We start from the raw sequence: 18,556 nt of genomic DNA, 5'->3' as shown, positions 1-18,556 counted from the left end.
AATGTACAGACAGAGGTATGGTGGGGTGCGGGTACAGTGGAGGTAAACCCAGGCACTGAGTGATGATAAGAGAGATTTCATCTCTGGACGTGCTAGTTATGCTGGGTGAGGTCACCGCATGTGTGGGAGGTGGGACATTGGAGGTATCTGAGGCATGTTGAGTGGGACTAGGGGCTCCTCAGTAAAATAAAACAATGATAACTATCCTAAACAACAGTATACAAGGCATATTGACATCAGAGAGAGACATAAAGCGAGGCATAAAGAAATCACAGGTGTTGATTGGGAGAGCTAGCTAAGAAAACAACGGGTAAGACAACAACAGCTAATCAGCTAAGACAACAACAACAGGTAAAATGGAGATGAATGGGCAGAGCAGGTCGGTTAACTACACACAGGGCCTGAGTTCGAGACTGGGGCCGACAGATAAACAAAATAAACAAAAATGTAGACCGTGATTAATGAACAGTCCAGCAGGCATCAGCTATGTAGCCAAGTGATCATAGGGTCCAGTGAACAGCAATAGATGGAACAGGGAAGCCTCGTCTTTCTTTCCACCTCACTCTTCTACATTCTAATCGCTTCACTCACTTAACTTTTTGACCTTCCCTTCTCACTCTCTTCTCCTTCCTTCTCCAATCTTTAATAATACATAGTACACTATTAGATTAAATACTTTCCATTGCTTGCCTCATTTTTGATGTTTTATATCAAAAATATTGTTAGGAATAATAAATTGGTTAGGCTCTGTAATCATATCTTTACCTTTCCTCTCCTTTCTCTCCAGTCTTCCAGCTCTCCTTCCTCTCCACTCTCTAACAGAAAACATTATGCTAATGTTATCCATATACATTTGTAAATATATTTTCACACTACTTATTATAATGCTAAACCATTAAAAATTGTAATCTACAAAATAAATATTATCATAATTAATTGTGCATTCATTTAATATAATCATATTTTTTAAAATAGCACCGTCCACTGCATGTTTACATGTGAATGTTTTTTTTAACCTAATAGCTACCGTGACAGTAAAATTAGTCAACATTGTAACTTAGTCTACATAGCTAACATTAGCGAGCATAACCTAATTTAAAACCTTATAGATCATCTATCTATATAATGCATTGTGACATTAGAACATCACTAGCTAGTATCTCAAACGAGTGTAACTTTACCTGGCTTGAAAAGAGGTGTGTGGTGATGTTGTGGATTCACTTCGCTTCCGGCCAAGTCGTACACAGCAGGAAGTAGTTAGTAGAAGAAGAAGAAGAAGAGTGAATGAAGTTGCTATAGCAACCAGCCCCCATCTGTTGGCCAAAACAATATACAACGCTATTGAGATGTCAACCGGTAGGCTCTGCTGCACGGCTTTTTTTCTTTCTACGTAAAATATTATTTCACTTTGCGGTCTGTTTTTTTTTAACATTGCCGGGGACAGGCCACCAAAAACGGGGACTGTCCCTGGAAAACGGGGACGTCTGGTCAACTTACCTACCTTGCTAGCTAGCTAGCCAACTATGGCTAATTTACAGTCACGTCAAACAGTGCAGCCAGACTAACAGCAAAGTAGCTACACTTGCGTTTGTTTAAGCTGTTTTCTAGTGACATTTATTTATACATCCATAACAATGAGCTAATGAGGTGTGATTGCACCTGGCATAGAAAATGTGCTCTCTCGTCAGGACACTGTTGTTCAGAGGAGCTAGCCAACAACACAGCTAAACACAATCACTTCAAACCTTTCAGGTTATGTCGATATAGGACTCGTTTTACTGTGGATATAGACACTTTTGTACCTGTTTCCTCCAGCATCTTCACAAGGTCCTTTGCTGCTGTTCTGGGATTGATTTGCACTTTTCGCACCAAAGTACGTTCATCTCTAGGAGACAGAACGCGTCTCCTTCCTGAGCGGTATGACGGCTGCGTGGTCCCATGGTGTTTATACTTGCGTACTATTGTTTATACAGATGAATGTGGTACATTCAGGCATTTGGAAATTGCTCCCAAGGATGAACCAGACTTGTGGAGGTCTACAATTTTTAGGGGGAGGTCTTGGCTGATTTCTTTTGATTTTCCCATGATGTTAAGCAAAGAGGCACTGAGTTTGAAGGTAGGCCTTGAAATACATCCACAGGTACACCTCCAATTGACTCAAATTATGTCAATTAGCCTATCAGAAGCTTCTAAAGCCATGACATCATTTTTGGGAATTTTTCAAGCTGTTTAAAGGCACAGTCAACTTAGTGTATGTAAACTTCTGACCCACTGGAATTGTGATACAGTGATTTATAACTGAAATAATCTGTCTGTAAACAATTGTTGGAAAAATGACTTGTGTCATGCACAAAGTAGATGTCCTAACCGACTTGCCAAAACTATAGTTTGTTAACAAGAAATTTGTTGCGGTTGAAAAACGAGTTTTAGTGACTCCAATCTAAGTGTATGTAAACTTCCGACTTCAACTATAGATGCATAAAGTCTCCACCTCTGAGGATCCACATTCAAGTCTTCACCTGAAATAAACAAACATACTGGATCTTTTCACGCCACATTGACAGTAATTACTTTGTTGTCATGTATTTTCAGAGAGAAATGCTGAGAGATACAGTATGTACAATGCAAAAAGAGAGGGAGAGGGGGGGGTAGTGGGATGTGTGGTGTGAAAGGAGAGAGAGAGAACTTTATGCGATGTGAAAGGAGAGAGAGTGGGAGAGATTGTGTGAGACAGAGATTGTGTGAGAGAGATTGTGAGAGAGACGTTGTGAGAGATTGTCTGAGAGAGAGATTGTGAGAGATTGTCTGAGAGAAATATTGTGTGAGAGAGAGATTGTGAGAGACATTCATGCAACTGTATCTTGACAGGCTATATCAAATAATTTGATCACATCAGTGATTTGTTACAGTAATAATCCCAACCAGCTCTCTCAGTCTCAAATTCATGTTTCTCAAAAGTTGCTCCAAACGTGTTTAATGTACATTTCAGGCCTTAACTCTGAATTGTTATGGTCAGGATTAAGTTTAGGTCTTAACTCTGAATTGTTATGGTCAGGGTTAAGTTTAGGTCTTAACTCTGAATTGTTATGGTCAGGGTTAAGTTTAGGTCTTAACTTTGAATTCTTATGGTCAGGGTTAAGTTTAGGTCTTAACTCTGAATTCTTATGGTTAGGCATTAACTCAATGGTTAAGGTTTGGGATAGGCTTAAAAAATATATATATAAAAACAACTTTATATTACTGGATTCAAACTTGAAACCTTTGGAATTAGAGACAGGTGGGATTTTTCTTTTCAGAAAGAACATTTCGGCTCATCAGATATCGTTTCCCAAAACCAATCTTAAAGGATTTTGGCGAGGATGAAAGACCTACAGTACTTTAGAAAGGCAAACACATGCCATTCTGGAAAGGGAAGGGCAAAGGGGGGGGATACCTAGTCAGTTGTACAACCACACACACATCAAAACGCTTGCCACCCTCGGGTTTTTGGCATCTCACATCCCTCGATGATCCAATGTTTTGGATGCAATTATCAGCAAAACGAACAGTATCATACCATTTACACCGTCTCACAACAGGTTGTAATCAAGAGGAGTTTCTTCGCCATTAATGGTTTCCTAAATATGAACGGAGCATTAGACTGCATCCACATCGCCATAAAAGCACCATCCCAAAACGAGTTCTAACTATGTGAACAGAAAAGGCTTCCACTCTTAATCAGTGGCGGTTCTAGACCATTTCAACTGCGGGGGGGGCCAAGCTGGGGCCAGTTGTACTGTTAGAGGGGCCAGTTGTACTGTTAGAGGGGCCAGTTGTACTGTTAGAGGGGCCAGTTGTACTGTTAGAGGGGCCAGTTGTACTGTTAGAGGGGCCAGTTGTTCTGTTAGAGGGGCCAGTTGTACTGTTAGAGGGGCCAGTTGTACTGTTAGAGGGGCCAGTTACATTAGACGTTATTGTTGTCATATCGTTTTCTTCACTGCATTGCAGACATTAGCAGGCAAAAGACCATGTTCATAATCATCAGTGTTCCGCGTTGCCACTGTCTAATAACGCATGTCAAAAAAATAAAGAACAATAGCAAAAATGTGTTATGTAATTTGCCCCCCCCCTATGTTTAATATAACACACATACATTTTAATTATTCATTTTGGTTGCCTATCCTGACGTGAAGTTTGTTCTATAGAAAGTATGACTCTGATGTGTGTCACATAAAGTATTTGACTCTAGCCACAAAATTAAGGAAATAAGGCAGGGGGGGATTCTGGCAGGGGGGGATTTTGGCGGGGGGGGATTCTGGCAGGGGGGGATTCTGGCAGGGGGGGATTCTGGGAGGGGGGGATTCTGGGAGGGGGGGGATTCTGGCAGGGGGGGGGGATTCTGGCAGGGGGGGGAATCTGGCAGGGGGGGAATCTGGCAGGGGGGGGAATCTGGCAGGGGGGGTTCGGCACAACACCGACAAATCGTGTCAATATATCCTATAAACACCAGCTTCGAAAGCATTACCACTTATACAGCGTGTTACCAACATAATCAATGGTGATTGACATATTTTTAATAACGTTATTTTGATTCATTTATTCATACTAATTCATCCTTCCACAAAATATAGTCCCGACACAAAACTATGGTTTGCTACCCGAGCCGGCTGGTCGTTCGTTCGATCGGTTCGGTTGCCAGAGACGCGACCTCGTCGTTCAGTCTATTTGTTCTGTATCTATGGACGCGACCCAGTCGTTCAGTCTATTTGTTCTGTATCTATGGACGCGACACAGTTGTTCAGTCTTTTTGTTCTGTATCTATGGACGCGACCCAGTCGTTCAGTCTATTTGTTCTGTATCTTTGGATGCGACCAAGTCATTCGTTCTAAATGTTCCATTGCCATGCTGGCTGGCAACGTTCTTATCCCTTCCTTTAAGGCGACCAGATTTCTGAAATGAACACCGGGGACATTTCCAGTACGGCAGTCAATATATCATTAAAATATCCAATGTTATTATCTATGAAATAAAAAGACAGTGGGGGCGATTCCGGTTTCATGTATTTAGTCTAAAAGGCCCACTGTGATAGAGAAAACAACTATATTACAGAAACACTACGGACGAGACAGAACTGTCCGATCTGAACAGCCATTCAGGTGGTCCTGGTAGTCTGGGTAGAATAAGAGCAGAAGAGAATATGAGCAAAATTGAAAAAAACAAGAGACAATAGTAAATGTTAAATTACTTAACAACATAATAAAAAAGATGATGATGAGATTGGTAATTAAATAATATACTTATAATCAACCTAATCTGTATATTTCCTCAGAATAATATATTTTCTTCAGGTTTTGGCTCTGTCTTTGGCCAGCTTCTCCATGAACTCCTGGCCTGGGAGGTGGAAGTTTGTCTTCACAATAAGCATGGCTTTGATGGCAGGAACAGTGAACCTATTTCTTGCTGCTGTCCATATATATATAATTCACTCTCTCGACTGGTGCATTACTTCCAGGTAAGCACATGACAACAGAGGCTAATCTAGCTAGGTTAGTGTGTGGGACGTCGTTCTCTTTGAAGTGGGTAACCACCGTGCTCCATCTCTGACTAAACGTTGTCTCCAGATGTTTTCCATTATTCAAGCGATTCCACCCCCCCCTTTAGGAACTCTTGCAGGCCAGTAACCTTGTCAAACAATGCATCCTCATTGATGGTCACATTGGGGCATTTATCCTGCAGTGTGGCTGCTGCCTTCTGGATCTCTTCAAGATCACTTTAGAAATGGCTCTATTTTCCTCTAGTTCTCTCAGAAGTTCTCTGAACAAAACCGGAATGAAGTTGTCATCACATCTTACAGTCAATTTTTACCTCAACGTTTCTCAGAATTGCAGCTGACTCAACAGCACAGCGGTCCTGGCTTTCAAGCATCTTGATCGTGTCACTGAATACGGTCAAGTTTTCATGGACAAAATGTCAGCCAAAGTTCAGTCAGTGGATTTTCGAACATTGTTCGCAGGACAACAGGACATTTGTCTTCAGAATGGCACATACATTTTCAGCACCCTTTCTAGAGCAGGGAACATGGACAGCCGGCTGTGGACAGCCAGCTGTGTGCTAAGATGTTATGGTCCTCCTGGCCAACAAACTCACAAAAGCTCTTCAGACTTTCTACTTTGACTTGAAAATATCTTTGTGAGCAGGTACTCAACATCACGGGGGATCAGATCCAAAGCTGTTCTGGCCGCGTTATGAAGGATGTGGGCAGGACAACCTAAGCCAATCACCTCCCGCTGCAGAGCATTTTTAACTTGGGTATGGACATTGACCCTCCCCAGGCCATTCAGTCCTCCAAAGTTGGTATTTGTGTTGTCGGCAGAGAATGACACGACTGTCAAATCCTGACCAGAAAAAGGGTTATTTGTTATTATTGTTTGGTCAGGATGTGGCAGGGGGGTGTTTGTTTTATGTGGTTCAGGATGTGTTTGAGTGTGTGTTTATGTAGAGGGGTGTTTGATTTATGATTTCCGGGGTTTTGGTCTATGTTTGTATATTTCTATGTCTGTTCTAGGGTGTTTATTTCTATGTTTAGGTATTTGGGATTGGGGCCTTCAATTGGAGGCAGCTGTTTATCGTTGCCTCTGATTGAAGGTTCTATAATTTGGATTATGTTTATTTTGGGAATGGTGGGAGGTTGTTCTTTGTACTGCTGTGTGTTGCCTACAAGACTGTTTATCGTCTGTTCGTTTTCTTGTTTTGTTTTGGAAAATAAACATGAGCATTCACGTACCCGCTGCGCCTTGGTCCATTCACTACGACGACCGTTACAACGACTTTGTTTTCAAGGTTACATTTTTTGGGATGACCACCAGGATCTCAGCTGCAATTTCCTCTGCTGTTTCTCCTTTCAATTCCACAAAAATCAAACCGTTTTGTTTCCACAGATGTGCTGCCATTATACATCTTACAATATCTGACTACTATTGGCAGCAGCTTTACATGTCCATGATTGGACAAAATCAATGGACAGGGACACAAATTCAACCTGGACTAGGTTCTGTGTTACGGAAGTAGTTACACATGGTGCTAACACGTTACTCACTATGGGGTCACATTTTGTCCTAGCCCATGATGCTAACACATTACTCACTATGGGGTCACATTTTGTCCTAGCCCATGATGCTAACACGTTACTCACTATGGGGTCACATTTTGTCCTAGCCCATGGTGCTAACACATTACTCACTATGGGGTCACATTTTGTCCTAGCCCATGGTGCTAACACATTACTCACTATGGGGTCACATTTTGTCCTATGCTTATTTAAGATGGTGAGGAAAGCACTTTTAAAGAACAACCAGGCATCCTCGACTGACGGGATGAGGTCAATATCCTTCCAGGATACCCAGGCCAGGTCGATTAGAAAGGCCTGCTCGCAGAAGTGTTTTAGGGAGCGTTTGACAGTGATGAGGGGTGGTCGTTTGACCGCGGACCCATAGCGGATGCAGGCAATGAGGCAGTGATCGCTGCGATCCTGATTGAAGACAGCAGAGGTGTATTTGGAGGGCAAGTTGGTCAGGATAATATCTATGAGGGTGCCCATGTTTACGGATTTAGGGTTGTACCTGGTGGGTTCCTTGATAATTTGTGTGAGATTGAGGGCATCTAGCTTAGATTGTAGGATGACCTGGGTGTTAATCATATCCCAGATTAGGTCACCTAACAGAACGAACTCTGAAGATAAATGGGGGGCAATTAATTCACATATGGTGTCCAGGGCACAGCTGGGAGCTGAGGGGGGTCTATAACAGGCGGCAACAGTGAGAGACTTATTTCTGGAGAGATTAATTTTTAGAATTAGAAGCTCGAACTGTTTGGCATAGACCTGGAAAGTATGACATCCTGCAAAGTTCTATCTCTGGAGTACATTGCAACTCCTCCCCCTTTGGCAGTTCCATCTTGATGGAAAATGTTGTAGTTGGGGATGGAAATCTCAGAATTTTTGGTGGCCTTCCTAAGGCAGGATTCAGACACGGCAAGGACATCAGGGTTGGCGGAGTGTGCTAAAGCAGTGAGTAAAGCAAACTTAGGGAGGAGGCTTCTGATGTTAACATGCATGAAACCAAGGCTTTTTCGGTTACAGAAGTCACCAAATGAGAGTGCCTGGGTACACGCAGGGCCTGGGTTAGCCTCCACATCACCCGAGGAACAGAGGAGGAGTAGGATGAGGGTACGGCTAAAAGCTATCAGAACTGGTCGTCTAGTGCGTTGGGGACAGAGAATAAAAGGAGCAGATTTCTGGGCGTGGTAGAATAGATTCAGGGCATAATGTACAGACAGAGGTATGGTGGGGTGCGGGTACAGTGGAGGTAAACCCAGGCACTGAGTGATGATAAGAGAGATTTCATCTCTGGACGTGCTAGTTATGCTGGGTGAGGTCACCGCATGTGTGGGAGGTGGGACATTGGAGGTATCTGAGGCATGTTGAGTGGGACTAGGGGCTCCTCAGTAAAATAAAACAATGATAACTATCCTAAACAACAGTATACAAGGCATATTGACATCAGAGAGAGACATAAAGCGAGGCATAAAGAAATCACAGGTGTTGATTGGGAGAGCTAGCTAAGAAAACAACGGGTAAGACAACAACAGCTAATCAGCTAAGACAACAACAACAGGTAAAATGGAGATGAATGGGCAGAGCAGGTCGGTTAACTACACACAGGGCCTGAGTTCGAGACTGGGGCCGACAGATAAACAAAATAAACAAAAATGTAGACCGTGATTAATGAACAGTCCAGCAGGCATCAGCTATGTAGCCAAGTGATCATAGGGTCCAGTGAACAGCAATAGATGGAACAGGGAAGCCTCGTCTTTCTTTCCACCTCACTCTTCTACATTCTAATCGCTTCACTCACTTTTTTATTTTACCTTCCCTTCTCACTCTCTTCTCCTTCCTTCTCCAATCTTTAATAATACATAGTACACTATTAGATTAAATACTTTCCATTGCTTGCCTCATTTTTGATGTTTTATATCAAAAATATTGTTAGGAATAATAAATTGGTTAGGCTCTGTAATCATATCTTTACCTTTCCTCTCCTTTCTCTCCAGTCTTCCAGCTCTCCTTCCTCTCCACTCTCTAACAGAAAACATTATGCTAATGTTATCCATATACATTTGTAAATATATTTTCACACTACTTATTATAATGCTAAACCATTAAAAATTGTAATCTACAAAATAAATATTATCATAATTAATTGTGCATTCATTTAATATAATCATATTTTTTAAAATAGCACCGTCCACTGCATGTTTACATGTGAATGTTTTTTTTAACCTAATAGCTACCGTGACAGTAAAATTAGTCAACATTGTAACTTAGTCTACATAGCTAACATTAGCGAGCATAACCTAATTTAAAACCTTATAGATCATCTATCTATATAATGCATTGTGACATTAGAACATCACTAGCTAGTATCTCAAACGAGTGTAACTTTACCTGGCTTGAAAAGAGGTGTGTGGTGATGTTGTGGATTCACTTCGCTTCCGGCCAAGTCGTACACAGCAGGAAGTAGTTAGTAGAAGAAGAAGAAGAAGAGTGAATGAAGTTGCTATAGCAACCAGCCCCCATCTGTTGGCCAAAACAATATACAACGCTATTGAGATGTCAACCGGTAGGCTCTGCTGCACGGCTTTTTTTCTTTCTACGTAAAATATTATTTCACTTTGCGGTCTGTTTTTTTTAACATTGCCGGGGACAGGCCAACAAAAACGGGGACGTCTGGTCAACTTACCTACCTTGCTAGCTAGCCAACTATGGCTAACTTACAGTCACGTCAAACAGTGCAGCCAGATTAACAGCAAAGTAGCTACACTTGCGTTTGTTTAAGCTGTTTTCTAGTGACATTTATTTGTATACATCCATAACAATGAGCTAATGATGCGCGATTTTGACCTGGAACAGAAAATGTGCTCTCTCATCAGGACACTGTTGTTCAGAGGAGCTAGCCAACAACACAGCTAAACACAATCACTTCAAACTGAAGTTGGAAAGACTGCAAACTAGCTGCATTTTGTTTAGTTTGACCCTTTTTCACTTTACATTTACTTGTATATCCATAAAAATGGCAGCTGATTTATTATTTAGACTGGCTGAGAAACACTGCCTGTCTGTCTCGTCCCGACTCCCAACACGTTTATTACTATTGGACAGCTGGAGATCGAATTTGAATATTGAAACAATGTTGCAAATGTCGGAGAGACAGACAACAAGGTTTATATAAAAGATCCGCTGTTGAAAACTAAATGTTAGTCTAAAAGTAATGTGAGATAATGTCTAGATGCTTTTTATAGTGGAGATCAAGTTTATACATTGCCTGGCTGGGCTGATGAGACAGTGGTTTGCAGCAGTCAGATGGAACAGAGTAAATAGGCATTTTAACGTCATAGATTTAACCGGTGGTAACTTGTGGAATAGACACCGGCTGGAATGGGGTTTTAACCAATCAGCATTCAGGATTAGACCCACCCGTTGTATAACAATGGTTATCTCCTACCAGTGTGAGTATGATGCTCGTAGGACTGTTTGATAAATCACACTTCTTCTACGTGTACAAACATTCTAAATTCCGTTCGTAAGTACTATTTTATAGGCCCCCAGACAGTCTCTGGTCTGGATGGTAATTACTGTCTCAGACCAAGACAGTCTAGGATATAGCCACTATCGATTTCCCCCTGCCCTTATATCGTGTATGTGGGAAATGAATGTTGACATACACTGTACCTCATTAGTCATTCATCTGGCAGATGAGGAGCTAGAACCTGATTCATGTTGCCTCTATCTGTAATGAGGGCCTTTTATCCCTGGTCCTCTGTAGCTCAGTTGATATGGAGCTTGCAATGCCAGGATAAAGGGTTTGATTCTCGCTGGGGCCACCCTTGTGTAAAAAAATAAATAATGGATGCACGCATGACTGTAAGTCACTTAGGATTGAAGCATCTGTGAAATGTCATACATACTGTACACACACACAGTACAAGTCAAAAGTTTGGACACACCTACTCCTTCTAGGGTTTTCTTTATTTTTACTATTTTCTACATTGTAGAATAATAGTGAAGACATCAAAACTATGAAATAACACATATGGAATCATGTATTAACCAAAAAATATACTGCTCAAAAAAATAAAGGGAACACTTAAACAACACAATATAACTCCAAGTCAATCACACTTCTGTGAAATCAAACTGTCCACTTAGGAAGCAACACTGATTGACAATAAATTTCACATGCTGTTGTGCAAATGGAATAGACAACAGGTGGAAATTATAGGCAATTAGCAAGACACCCCCAATAAAGGAGTGGTTCTGCAGGTGGGGACCACAGACCACTTCTCAGTTCCTATGCTTCTTGGCTGATGTTTTGGTCACTTTTGAATGCTGGCGGTGTTTTCACTCTAGTGGTAGCATGAGACAGAGTCTACAACCCACACAAGTGGCTCAGGTAGTGCAGCTCATCCAGGATGGCACATCAATGCGAGCTGTGGCAAGAAGGTTTGCTGTGTCTGTCAGCGTAGTGTCCAGAGCATGGAGGCGCTACCAGGAGACAGGCCAGTACATCAGGAGACGTGGAGGAGGCCGTAGGAGGGCAACAACCCAGCAGCAGGACCACTACCTCCGCCTTTGTGCAAGGAGGAGCAGGAGGAGCACTGCCAGAGCCCAGCAAAATGACCTCCAGCAGGCCACAAATGTGCATGTGTCTGCTCAAACGGTCAGAAACAGACTCCATGAGGGTGGTATGAGGGCCCGAAGTCCACAGGTGGGGGTTGTGCTAACAGCCCAACACCGTGCAGGACGTTTGGCATTTGCCAGAGAACACCAAGATTGGCAAATTCGCCACTGGCGCCCTGTGCTCTTCACAGATGAAAGCAGGTTCACACTGAGCACGTGACAGACGTGACAGAGTCTGGAGACGCCGTGGAGAACGTTCTGCTGCCTGCAACATCCTCCAGCATGACCGGTTTGGCGGTGGGTCAGTCATGGTGTGGGGTGGCATTTCTTTGGGGGGCTCCATGTGCTCGCCAGAGGTAGCCTGACTGCCATTAGGTACCGAGAAGAGATCCTCAGACCCCTTGTGAGACCATATGCTGGTGCGGTTGGCCCTGGGTTCCTCCTAATGCAAGACAATGCTAGACCTCATGTGGCTGGAGTGTGTCAGCAGTTCCTGCAAGAGAGGAAGGCATTGATGCTATGGACTGGCCTGCCCGTTCCCCAGACCTGAATCCAATTGAGCACATCTGGGACATCATGTCTCGCTCCATCCACCAACGCCACATTGCACCACAGACTGTCCAGGAGTTGGTGGATGCTTTAGTTCAGGTCTGGGAGAAGATCCCTCAGGAGACCATCCGCCACCTCATCAGGAGCATGCCCAGGCGTTGTAGGGAGGTCATACAGGCACATGGAGGCCACACACACTACTGAGCCTCATTTTGACTTGTTTTAAGGACATTACATCAAAGTTGGATCAGCCTGTAGTGTGGTTTTCCACTTTAATTTTGAGTGTGACTCCAAATCCAGACCTCCATGGGTTGATAAATTTGATTTCCATTGATTATTTTTGTGTGATTTTGTTGTCAGCACATTCAACTATGTAAAGAAAAAAGTATTTAATAAGATTATTTCATTCATTTAGATCTAGGATGTGTTATTTTAGTGTTCCCTTTATTTTTTTGAGCAGTGTATATATTTCAGATTCTTTTAAGTAGCCACCCTTTGCCTTGATGACAGCTTTGCACACTCTTGGCATTCTCTCAACCAGCTTCATGAGGTAGTCACCTGGAATGTATTTCAATTAACATGTGTGCCTTGTTAAAAGTACATTTGTGGATTTATTTCCTTAATGCGTTTGAGCCAATCAGTTTTGTTGTAACAAGGTATAATTGAAATAATCTGTCTGTAAGCAATTGTTGGAAAAATGACTTGTGTCATGCACAAAGTAGATGTCCTAACCGACTTGCCTAAACTATAGTTTGTTAACAAGAAATTTGTGGAGTGGTTGAAAAATGAGTTTTAATGACTCCAACCTTAGTGTATGTAAACTTAAACTGTATAAATATATATTTTCTTTGCATTTTCCAATTAAGAACGTTCAAAACAAAAATGAGAAGGTAAAAGGCAACATTATAACAAAGTGACAGTGACCTTACAAGACAACAGACAAGAATGTAAATTCAATACAACAACAACAACAAAAATATAACAAAAAACAATAATAATAAATTATATTAATAATTTTTTTTTAAAAGAATGAGACATTGGATCATGTGGTCACCTGCCGTAGGCTACATATTATACATTAAGTGTGAAACATGAGGATTATACAGAGATGCAATCAATGTGATGTGAGGGGAGATTCTCCATATCAATGTGATGTGAGGGGAGATTCTCCATATCAATGTGATGTGAGGGGAGATTCTCCATATCAATGTGATGTGAGGGGAGATTCTCCATATCAATGTGATGTGAGGGGAGATTCTCCATTTCAATGTGAGGGGAGATTCTCCATATCAATGTGATGTGAGGGGAGATTCTCCATTTCAATGTGAGGGGAGATTCTCCATATCAATGTGATGTGAGGGGAGATTCTCCATATCAATGTGAGGGGAGATTCTCCATATCAATGTGATGTGAGGGGAGATTCTCCATATCAATGTGATGTGAGAGGAGATTCTCCATATCAATGTGATGTGAAGGGAGATTCTCCATATCAATGTGATGTGAGGGGAGATTCTCCATATCAATGTGATGTGAGGGGAGATTCTCCATATCAATGTGATGTGAGGGGAGATTCTCCATATCAATGTGATGTGATGTGAGGGGAGATTCTCCATATCAATGTGATGTGAGGGGAGATTCTCCATATCAATGTGATGTGAGGGGAGATTCTCCATATCAATGTGATGTGAGGGGAGATTCTCCATATCAATGTGATGTGAGGGGAGATTCTCCGTATCAATGTGATGTGATGTGAGGGGAGATTCTCCATATCAATGTGATGTGAGGGGAGATTCTCCATATCAATGATGTGATGGGAGATTCTCCATATCAATGTGAGGGGAGATTCTCCATATCAATGTGAGGGGAGATTCTCCATATCAATGTGAGGGAGATTCTCCATATCAATGTGATGTGAGGGGAGATTCTCCATTTCAATGTGATGTGAGGGGAGATTCTCCATATCAATGTGATGTGAGGGGAGATTCTCCATATCAATGTGATGTGAGGGGAGATTCTCCATATCAATGTGATGTGAGGGGAGATTCTCCATATCAAGGTGATGTGAGGGGAGATTCTCCATATCAATGTGAGAGGAGATTCTCCATATCAATGTGATGTGAGGGGAGATTCTCCATTTTAACGTGAGGGGAGATTCTCCATATCAAGGTGATGTGAGGGGAGATTCTCCATATCAATGTGAGAGGAGATTCTCCATATCAATGTGAGAGGAGATTCTCCATATCAAGGTGATGTGAGGGGAGATTCTCCATATCAATGTGAGGGGAGATTCTCCATATCAATGTGATGTGAGGGGAGATTCTCCATATCAATGTGATGTGAGGGGAGATTCTCCATATAGTCAATAAAAGGTTGGCAAATTCTGTTTAATGTCTCTAATTTATTCCTCAAGCAGTAAGTGATTTTCTCCAGTGGGATACAATTATTAACTTCCGATAACCACATTGCGACTGGCAGGAGGGAATCCGATTTCCATTTCAAGGCAATACATTTTCTTGGCAATCGCTAGCAATATTTCTGTTAGCTTTATAGTACGGCTTTGCCTAAGATTGAAATTAGTACCCAGCAGACAGGCCTCCGGGTCTAAAGGGAATGCAGCCTCATGAATTGAGGATAAGGTATCGCAGACTCCCTGCCAGAAACGGTGTAGTTTTGAACACTCGCCAAGTGGAATGGAGGAATGTTCCATCATCTGAGGCCACATCTAAAACACAGGGAGGAGATATCAGAGTTGAACTGCAGTGTAGATGGGGTGATGTAGAGCTGATGGAGGACGTTCAACTGGATCAGTCTGTATTTGGAATTCATATTTTGATTTGTTTAACACTTTTTTTTTTTGGTTACTACATGATTCCATATGTGTTATTTCATAGTTTTGATGTCTTCACTATTATTCTACAATGTAGAAAATAGTAAAACATAAAGAAAAACCCTGGAATGAGTAGGTGTGTCCAAACTTTTGACTGGTACTGCATATTAACTCAATTACCTGGACTAACCTGTACTCCCTGTATATATTACCTCAATTACCTGGACTAACCTGTACCCCCTGTATATATTACCTCAATTACCTGGACTAACCTGTACCCCCTGTATATATTACCTCAATTACCTGGACTAAACTGTACCCCCTGTATATATTACCTCAATTACCTGGACTAACCTGTACCCCCTGTATATATTACCTCAATTACCTGGACTAACCTGTACCCCCTGTATATATTACCTCAATTACCTGGACTAACCTGTACCCCCTGTATATATTACCTCAATTACCTGGACTAACCTGTACCCCCTGCACACTGACTCGTTACCGGTACCCCCTGTATATAGCCTCTTTCATGTTTTACTGCATTGTTGGTTAAGGGCTTGTAAGTCAGCATTTCACTGTAAGGTCTGTTTTGTAATCACACTACCTCTAAAGGTTTGTTTTATAATCACCCTATCTCTGAAGGTTTGCTGGCTTGTTTTGTAATCACACTATCTCTGAAGGTTTGCTGGCTTGTTTTGTAATCACACTATCTCTGAAGGTTTGCTGGCTTGTTTTATAATCACACTATCTCTGAAGGTTTGCTGGCTTGTTTTATAATCACACTATCTCTGAAGGTTTGCTGGCTTGTTTTATAATCACACTATCTCTGAAGGTTTGCTGGCTTGTTTTATAATCACACTATCTCTGAAGGTTTGCTGGCTTGTTTTATTATCACACTATCTCTGAAGGTTTGCTGGCTTGTTTTATAATCACACTATCTCTGAAGGTTTGCTGGCTTGTTTTATAATCACACTATCTCTGAAGGTTTGCTGACTTGTTTTGTAATCACCCTATCTCTGAAGGTTTGCTGGCTTGTTTTGTAATCACACTATCTCTGAAGGTTTGCTGGCTTGTTTTGTAATCACACGATCTCTGAAGGTTTGCTGGCTTGTTTTGTAATCACACGATCTCTGAAGGTTTGCTGACTTGTTTTGGGGACTACAGTATGGTAGGGATAATTAAGGTTAAAAGGGACATTTCCTTTTTGTCTTGCTTCACTCTTCAGAACAGAAGGACATGATGCCACATTAGAGGACAGAGTGGTGGGTTATATGGTGTGTCTGTGTCTGTAGTGGTGGGTTATATGGTGTGTCTGTAGTGGTGGGTTATATGGTGTGTCTGTAGTGGTGGGTTATATGGTGTGTCTGTAGCGGTGGGTTATATGGTGTGTCTGTGTCTGTAGTGGTGGGTTATATGGTGTGTCTGTGGTGGTGGGTTATATGGTGTGTCTGTAGCGGTGGGTTATATGGTGTGTCTGTAGTGGTGGGTTATATGGTGTGTCTGTAGTGGTGGGTTATATGGTGTGTCTGTAGCGGTGGGTTATATGGTGTGTCTGTAGCGGTGGGTTATATGGTGTGTCTGTAGTGGTGGGTTATATGGTGTGTCTGTAGTGGTGGGTTATATGGTGTGTCTGTAGTGGTGGGTTATATGGTGTGTCTGTAGTGGTGCGTTATATGGTGTGTCTGTAGTGGTGGGTTATATGATGTGTCTGTAGTGGTGGGTTATATGGTGTGTCTGTAGTGGTGGGTTATATGGTGTGTCTGTAGTGGTGGGTTATATGGTGTGTCTGTAGCGGTGGGTTATATGGTGTGTCTGTAGCGGTGGGTTATATGGTGTGTCTGTAGCGGTGGGTTATATGGTGTGTCTGTAGCGGTGGGTTATATGGTGTGTCTGTAGTGGTGGGTTATATGGTGTGTCTGTAGTGGTGGGTTATATGGTGTGTCTGTAGCGGTGGGTTATATGGTGTGTCTGTAGCGGTGGGTTATATGGTGTGTCTGTAGTGGTGGGTTATATGGTGTGTCTGTAGTGGTGGGTTATATTGTGTGTCTGTAGCGGTGGGTTATATGGTGTGTCTGTAGCGGTGGGTTATATGGTGTGTCTGTAGCGGTGGGTTATATGGTGTGTCTGTAGCGGTGGGTTATATGGTGTGTCTGTAGCGGTGGGTTATATGGTGTGTCTGTAGCGGTGGGTTATATGGTGTGTCTGTAGCGGTGGGTTATATGGTGTGTCTGTTGCGGTGGGTTATATGGTGTGTCTGTAGCGGTGGGTTATATGGTGTGTCTGTAGCGGTGGGTTATATGGTGTCTGTAGTGGTGGGTTATATGGTGTGTCTGTAGTGGTGGGTTATATGGTGTGTCTGTAGTGGTGGGTTATATGGTGTGTCTGTAGTGGTGGGTTATATGGTGTGTCTGTAGTGGTGGGTTATATGGTGTGTCTGTAGTGGTGGGTTATATGGTGTGTCTGTAGCGGTGGGTTATATGGTGTGTCTGTAGCGGTGGGTTATATGGTGTGTCTGTAGCGGTGGGTTATATGGTGTGTCTGTAGCGGTGGGTTATATGGTGTGTCTGTAGCGGTGGGTTATATGGTGTGTCTGTAGTGGTGGGTTATATGGTGTGTCTGTAGCGGTGGGTTATATGGTGTGTCTGTGTCTGTAGTGGTGGGTTATATGTCCGTGTCTGTAGTGGTGGGTTATATGTCCGTGTCTGTAGTGGTGGGTTATATGTCCGTGTCTGTAGTGGTGGGTTATATGTCCGTGTCTGTAGTGGTGGGTTATATGTCCGTGTCTGTAGTGGTGGGTTATATGTCCGTGTCTGTAGTGGTAATTCATCCCGTGTAACACTGAGCAACAGCACTCATACACACAGGACCCACTCACCTCCAGGGAGGGTGTAGTCACCTTGTCATATCCAGTCTCTCTCTACCAGAGGGGAGAAGAGAGGACAGGGAGCAGCACTTCAGACCACTCACAGTTCATGAGGCTGTCAGTTCCACTCAAAGCTCATTGGAGGAGACCTTGAATCCTCTCCTCTAATGCGACCTGAGAGGAAGGTGAGGAATTGGAGGAAACAAGGATATAGGAAGGATTTGACACTAGAACGTTCTCAGATATGTCCTTTAGCCTTCTAACTGGATGGTGGAGGAGATGGAAGGGAACACTTGACTCCAGACAGTCCAGAGGCTTCACACAAGTCACTGTCCTTTTTGTCCAGTTTACAAGAACACTCACTTGTGGTAAACGGAGCAGGTGGGGAGAGGTAGAGGGAGCAGGTGGGGAGAGGTAGAGGGAGCAGGTGGGGAGAGGTAGAGGGAGCAGGTGGGGAGAGGGAGCAGGTGGGGAGAGGTAGAGGGAGCAGGTGGGGAGAGGTAGAGGGAGCAGGTGGGGAGAGGTAGAGGGAGCAGGTGGGGAGAGGGAGCAGGTGGGGAGAGGTAGAGGGAGCAGGTGGGGAGAGGGAGCAGGTGGGGAG

General features: G+C 42.8%; 2 long non-coding RNA genes across 2 annotated transcripts; both read right to left on the bottom strand.

The window, feature by feature from the left end:
• Window positions 1-636: 636 nt before the first annotated feature.
• LOC115184045 (uncharacterized) lies at window positions 637-1,557 on the bottom strand. Its single transcript, XR_003874171.1, has 2 exons — window positions 1,182-1,557; window positions 637-815 (listed from the first exon to the last, which is right to left on the bottom strand). It is a non-coding gene; the product is annotated as an uncharacterized LOC115184045 (long non-coding RNA).
• Window positions 1,558-8,931: 7,374 nt separating this feature from the next.
• On the bottom strand, window positions 8,932-9,821 carry LOC115184047 (uncharacterized). Its single transcript, XR_003874172.1, has 2 exons — window positions 9,482-9,821; window positions 8,932-9,115 (listed from the first exon to the last, which is right to left on the bottom strand). It is a non-coding gene; the product is annotated as an uncharacterized LOC115184047 (long non-coding RNA).
• Window positions 9,822-18,556: the final 8,735 nt, after the last annotated feature.

The sequence above is a fragment of the Salmo trutta genome, unplaced genomic scaffold, assembly GCF_901001165.1.
Source record: "Salmo trutta unplaced genomic scaffold, fSalTru1.1, whole genome shotgun sequence".
In the NCBI taxonomy this organism is placed as follows: Eukaryota; Metazoa; Chordata; class Actinopteri; order Salmoniformes; family Salmonidae; genus Salmo; species Salmo trutta.
This window is presented reverse-complemented; position numbering and strand designations above follow the sequence as displayed.